The sequence below is a fragment of the Elephantulus edwardii genome, unplaced genomic scaffold (assembly GCF_000299155.1).
Source record: "Elephantulus edwardii isolate Elephantulus edwardi_28Jun2011 unplaced genomic scaffold, EleEdw1.0 scaffold00026, whole genome shotgun sequence".
Lineage (NCBI taxonomy): Eukaryota > Metazoa > Chordata > Mammalia > Macroscelidea > Macroscelididae > Elephantulus > Elephantulus edwardii.
The window spans coordinates 6,429,994-6,437,031 of record NW_006399776.1 but is presented as its reverse complement, the minus strand read 5'-3'; the positions used below and the strand labels follow the sequence as shown (position 1 = coordinate 6,437,031).

Sequence of the window (7,038 nt, the reverse complement as noted above, 5' to 3'; positions counted from 1 at the left end):
TTACACACCAACCATTAAGCCAAAGATGAAGAAATTGGCGATATTTACCAACTCCTATAGTCTGCAGTTGATCAAACATGTAGACAAAATGTGTTGCTAATTGCTGGTGATTATAAAACGGGTAAAAATAGGATCTTAGGGGCCCGCTGGGCCCACGGACATGGAACTCCGATCCGCGCATCTTCAGCAGCTGGCACACCCCAGCCTCCCTGCCCGGTGCCCGGCTCCCACCTCATCCCGGCCTGAGTCCTGGAGACGTCAGCCCTGGGGCTGCTGAGCTGCAGTGGCAGCATGAAGGCTCCGGGTCGGCTCCTACTTGTCATCCTGTGCTCCTTGGTCTTCTCTGCTGTCTACATCCTGATGTGCGGGTGGGCCTGTCTGCCCCTCTGCCTGGCCTTTTGCCTGGAACCCCACCTCCCCACCAGTTCCAGGCCCGCCATGCCGGGACGCCTGCACTTCAGTGGCCATAGCAGTGTGCCAGATGGGAAGCCGCTGGTTCGAGAACAGTGCCGTAGCTGTGCCGTGCTGTCCCGTTCTGACCAGATGCTGGGCTCTGGCCTGGGTGCCGAGATCGATAGAGCCGAATGCGTGCTGCGCATGAACCAGGCGCCCACGGTGGGCTTTGAGAGGGACGTGGGCCACCACAGCACGCTGCGTGTCATCTCGCACACGAGCGTGCCGCTGCTGCTGTGCAATTACTCACACTACTTCCAGTAGGCCCGAGACACGCTGTACGTGGGGTGGGGCCGGGGCCAGCACATGGACCAGGTGACGGCAGCCGCACCTACCGCACACTGCTGCAGCTCACCCAGATGTACCCGGGCCTGCAGGTATACACCTTCACAGAGAGAATGATGGCCTACTGCGACTAGGTCTTCCAGGACGAGACCGGCAAAAACCGGAGACAGTCTGGTTCCTTCCTCAGCACTGGCTGGTTCACCATGATCCTTGCACTGGGGCTGTGTGAGGAGATTGTGGTCTATGCGATGGTGAGCGACAGCTACTGCAGAGAAGCACACCACCCCTCGGTGCCTTACCACTACTTCGAAAAGGGCCGGCTGGATGAGTGTCAGATGTACCTGGCGCACGAGCGGGCGCGCCGCAGTGCCCACCGCTTCATCACAGAGAAGGCGGTCTTCTCGCACTGGGCCAAGAAGAGGCCCATCGTGTTCACCCACCCGTCCTGGCAACCCAGTAGCCAACTGCCGTGCCTCCATCAGGCCTCCCTCCCTTCAAGGCTACCACACTCCACCAGAAACATTTAATTTATGGATCCTGCCTCCTCTCATATGCTGGACAGATGGTCCCTCCCTCCCCCATTCTGGGGACAGTTGAAGTCGTCTCCAGCTTCACGACTTGAGGGAGAATCAAAGGGGAGTTGTGGTGATCTCTGTACCTCCCTACTCCCTGAGTGATCCAAATCTTCGTTTTGGAGTTCATCCCACCTCTAGGTCTGTCAAGTGGCCTTTGCCCCTGGGGCTAATACCCCCCAACTCACCGGCATCATGACCTTATGCCAGCCCTGGTCCTTCCTCTTCCCCCCACCCACCTTTGGTGCCACTTCCCAGGCTGGCTGTCCTGTTGCCAGCACCCTGGTCAGGGCAGCCAAGAGCTTGATGTTTGCTGGGCAAAGACACCTTTGAAATGTGACTGCCAGGGCCATCTCAGGAGTGTACGGGTAAATGTGGGAGCTGACGCCTGTCTCTGTGTGGTATGCATCCCTGCCCTCCCACAATCCTTTTCACACGAGGGTCAGCTGAAGCCCATAGTTCTTGCCCAGGCTGGACATCTGAGCTTCTTGATCTATTTTTTTGTTTGTATCAGGTTTTTTAAAATGTAATTTATTATATCTTTTGTTGAAAATATATATAAGTAGAACATTTTCCTTTCCCCACATAGACAGTTTCTACCTATAAAATTCAGTGACATTGCTTTTATTCTTAAAAAAAAAATGGCATCTTGGTAATAGAAATGATGCCAGAAACTACATGATTAAATATTGCAAGACCAGTGACATATTCATTGGAAATACCTTTCTCAAAAACATATAAATGGTGGCTCTACAAGACTTTACCAGATGGATACGTAGGAATCAAATCAACTAAACCAGTAGACAAGGAGATGAAGGACTAACACTAGACCGTCATTTGCCTGTATGCAAGTTCAAAATGAAGCTGAAGAAAATGAAAACAAGTCCACAAAGTACAACCTTGAATATTTCCTACCTAATTCAAAAGACCATCTGAAAAATAGAGATGACATGTTAAATACTAATGACCAAAGATTAGATAAATTGTAAAATTATATCAAGGATAACATACATGAAGAAAACAACCGAAGATTATTCAAAAAGAAAGAGAAGACCAAAATAGGTTTCAGAAGAGACTCTGAAACTTGCTCTAAAATATAATGTAGCTAAAGTGAACCGGGAAAAAAAAAAGTATTAAGAAAAAAGCTGAACAGGAAATTCCAAGAGTAACTGACGAACACAAAATAAATAATACAATGAGACATCCATATACCTCAAGTTAGTTATTGTGCTCATGTAGAACTTGTACTTAGACCAAGAGGAGGTGATTTCAGCAGAACAAAGAAATGCGGTGTGTTTTAAATCAAATATGTATGGCAGGGTTGTGACCTTTCACTATACTTATTCTATCAGTATAATCTGAGAAGTCAGACTGAATGAAGAAGAATGAGGCATCATAATAGGAGAAAGACTGATTAAAAGCCATATGCAGACAGTACAACCTTGCTTACTGAAAGGGGAGAAGACTTAGAACACTTACTAATGAAAATCAAAAGACTATAGCCTTCTTTTTTTTTTTCTTGTAAGCTGCCTCAGCAGCTATTTTTTTCTTTTTTTAGATTTTATTTTAATAATTCTAATGAACATTTACAGAGATTTTGCATTTCCATTCATTCATTGTTGCACTTTTCTCCCTGCCTAGCCCTCCGCCCTGCCCCCGCCCCAGTTCCCTCCTCTCTTTGTAAAGTAAAAGAAAAATTCTTTCTTTGGTATACAATCCCGCCGCACCCCTCCCACTGCCCCAAGTACACTCCACTATGCAACCTTAATTGTGGATTCTTGTGATAACCATAATACCCTATCATACATCGCTTTTAAATTAGTCTTTCCCTCATCTGTTTCAATGCAGTATAGGCAATTTATCCAGTTTTTCTCAGTCTTACCCCAACCCTGATATCAGTCCCATTTTACAGCAGTGGCACCATGCAGTATTTGTCCTTTTGCGACTGAGATATTTCACTCAGCATAATGTCCTCCAGGCTCACCCATTTTGAATAATATTGCATGAGTTCCTTGTATTTCCATGCAACATAGTATTCCATTGTGTGAAAATATCACAGCTTCTCTATCCATTATTTGTTGATGGGCACCTGGGTTGTTTGCAACTCCTTCCTATTGTGAACAAAGCCACGTTAAACATGGGTGCTGGGTCAAATGGTATCTCTATTTGTAACTTTTTGAGAAAGCGCCATACTGCCTTCCACAGTGGTTGCACCATTTTACGCTCCCACCAGTAGTGAATAAGAGGTCCAGTTTCTCCACAACCTCGCCAGCATTTGATGTTTGCTGCCTCTGAAAAAACACACTGGAGGGTCAGCTGTGGGACATTCCAACTCGGTGATAGATAAACAACCCTAGTCTAGAAAGAAAACATGATCAATGTTGCTACTTATATTTGAGTAAGACTAGAACTTAGTAACTTTAATGCATCTCAAGAGAGTATTTTATTTCTCTCCAGCTTGTCTGAATGGGATATCATTGAATGGAGCGATGATCAAGCTGTATTCACCTTTCTTTATGACACAATAGAGCTTACCATAAGCTTTGGAGAGGCGGTAGGTAAGTAACAAAAGATATTTTCTCTGCAGAAAAATAAATGGCTAAACTTAACTGTGGAAGCTCTAGTGGTAAGGAACTACACTACCATGCAAAGGCACATAGTTCGAATCCAGCCACTCTGCGGAAGAAAGATGAGCCGTCTTCTTTTGTGCAATTTACTATTATTTCTGAAAAACTGCTAGAGCTTCAGTTATGAGTCAGTTCCAACTTGACAGTACACAACAAACTCACTTAAAAGAAACCCGGGTAGTGTATTGCATAATGTAACTGAAAGGTCAGCAGTTTAAGTCTGTGGCAGTCTCCTCCCATAAAGATTGACAGCCTTGAAACCTGAAAGAGGATCATCATAAATCAAGTAGATTCAAGGACAGTGGTTTTACACTAATTAAAGAGTCAAATTTTTTTTAAGGGTCTATACATTTATTTCCTCAGAACCCTCAGGTGCCCCCTCTTGGTGAAGACACCAACACTTCATTCACATATCTTAAAAAAAAAAAATTTCCCCCCAGGATTGACAACACTGCCTCCTGTCTTCAGACTGTAGGCTCCACTCAATTGGTTAAGAATTCCTTCCACCACAATGCAGACACCAGATGCATGGGCATTCATTCTAAAGGCTTTCTGCCAGAGTGCTCCATATAATAGCCCATAAACCGACTCCAGAGGAGGAAGCTGAGTCCTTGATTGAGCCGAGTCCAGGCTTCGATGAGCTGCTCACTGTCGGTATTCCAGCTCGTCCACACTGATAACTTTGGCAGGCATGGAGGGCAGGGGCTGCTGCAGCACATCTGAGCCAAACCATTTGGCAAGGCCCACGGGGGAGCTGCTCCTCTGACTGGGACGGTGCTCCAGCTGGGAGTGCACGTGCGGCAGGCCTGACCGGCTGGGCACATTCTGGGGCGTCATTGGGACGTTGACAGCCGCTGTCTGAGAACCTGAACCTGGAGGATGCAGAACTGAGCGCTGTAGCTGCTGCTGCATCACTGCCAGGTGCAGAGGTGTCCCAGGACGGGGGTTTAGGAGAGGGTGACCAGCAGCAGGCAAGGGGTAGAAGGGCTGGCCCAGGATCGGGCCAGACAGTCCCTGTAAATGAGTCAGGTCCATCCCAGGAGGAAGCACACCAGCTTGAAGCAAACTTGGCAGATGCTGAGGGTGTACTCCCTGGGTCAGCATCCTCTGGACCAGTCCTGGGTGAAGCTGGTGTGGAGGCCGCACAATCAGTACATGAGGGACAAGGGGGACTTGGTGGACAGGGCGGAGAAAAGGTGCTCTTGAAACTGGGGAAGCCAACGTGGGTGTTTTTCTCCCAGTCATTTTAGGGAAATAATCTTGTTCTTTGGTGTAACGGTTGGTTTGGGACATGGACATAGAACAGGAAGACCGCTGCAGCGTTGAGAAGAGTCAAATATTTTAAACCTTAATAATTGGTAACATAATGAAAACATTACTGAAAAACTTAGAATAAGGTCTCACTTTATCTACCAAGGTTGTTCTCTATATTTTCTTTTAAGTTTTTTTAATTATAAAAAGAGTGAAAATGCAGTTAGTGAAAAATACACATTCGACTTACACTAGATAACAACAAGTTGTGGCTAACTTGAGAAGAATGGGATTCCCAGAACACTTGTGTTTAGACCAGGAAGAAAAATTGTCAGAACAGAACAAGGGAACACTGCATGGTTCAAAATCAGGAAAAGAATTCATCAAGGATGCATCTTGTTGTATTCATACCTTTTCAATCTCTATGTGGAACAGATATTTCAGGAAGTTGGTCTATGAGGAAGAATGTAGCATCACGATTGGAGGCAGACTCATCAACTACCTGCATTATGTAGATGACACACTTTGCTTGTTGAAACTGAGAAGTATCTGAAGCATTTGTTGCAGAAGGTCAGGGACTGTAGACCAATATGGATTGAAGCTGAACGTGAAGAAAACAATGATTCTCAGAACTGGGCCAACTGGTAGCACCACGATAGATGGAAAAGAGATTGAGGTGTTATCAGTGTCCGTTTGCTTGGTTCCATAATCAACACTCTTAGTAACAGGAATGAGAAAATCAAAAGATTAATTGCATCAGGAAAATCTGCTGTCAGGGATATGGCTACAGAACTGAAAGGCAATGATATCAGTCTAGAGACTAAGTATATTTGATCCAGGCCATGGTCTTTACAGTCTTTTGCTATACATCAGAGAGCTGGACAATGACTAAAGATGACAGAGGAAGAATCAATGCCTTTAAATTGTGGTGCTAGAGAAGTGTATTAAGCATACGATGGACTGCCAGGAGAACAAACAAGTCTGTCTTGGAGAGGGGGAAACCATGTTGCGTTGCATTGCATTGCAAGGATTTTGAAGCTCAGTCTCACATACTTTGAGCATGTTATAAGGAGGGACCAGTACTTGCTTGGAAGAGGGCAGGAACAGCACAGGAGAAGAAGACACCAGATGAGATGGGTTGACATAGTAACTGTTGTAATGGGGGTAGGTTTGTTGGATTAAGTGAGATTGGCTTAGGACAGGGCAAAGTTCAGAGCTATTGTACACAGGGTCGCTATGATTTGCAGGTAACTTGATGGCCCATAACAACAACAAGTGATAAAAATTTTGACTGTTGAAATAGATAAATATGTCATTATATCTATTTACTAAGAATTCCATTTTTCCGTTTCTGTTCTTTTGTTATAGAGAATGTACACTAATAGCTTGATGATACTTTGCTATTTTCTCATACATAAGAGATGTTGTTGCTGTTGTTGTTGTTGTTGTTATGTGCCATCGAGTCGCTTGCAACACATAGTGACCCTATGTACAACAGCTCTAAACTCGGCTCTGTCTGTGCCAATCTCATTGTCTCCGACACACTAATCCTGATTGCCCCAGTCACCGAATCAATCCACTTCCTAGATGGCCTTCCCCTCCTATGCCTGCCCTCCACCCTCCCAAGCATGATGTCCTTTTCCAAGGACCGGTCTCTCCTTATAGCAAACCAAAGTATGTCAGACGAAGCCTCAGAATCCTTGCCTCCAAGTAGCAGCCCTGTTTAACCCTCTCCAGGATAAATCTGTTTGTTCTCTTAGCAGTCCATGGCACCCTGAGCACTCTTCTCCAACACCAAAGCTCAAAAGCATCAATTCTCCTTCTATCCTAGTCATTGTCCTACTCTCTGA

The 7,038-nt window shown here is 45.5% G+C and overlaps 1 pseudogene; it reads left to right on the top strand.

Annotated features, from left to right (window-relative positions):
• Positions 1-291: 291 nt before the first annotated feature.
• LOC102851067 lies at positions 292-1,265 on the top strand (annotated as a pseudogene).
• The last annotated feature ends 5,773 nt before the right edge of the window (positions 1,266-7,038 follow it).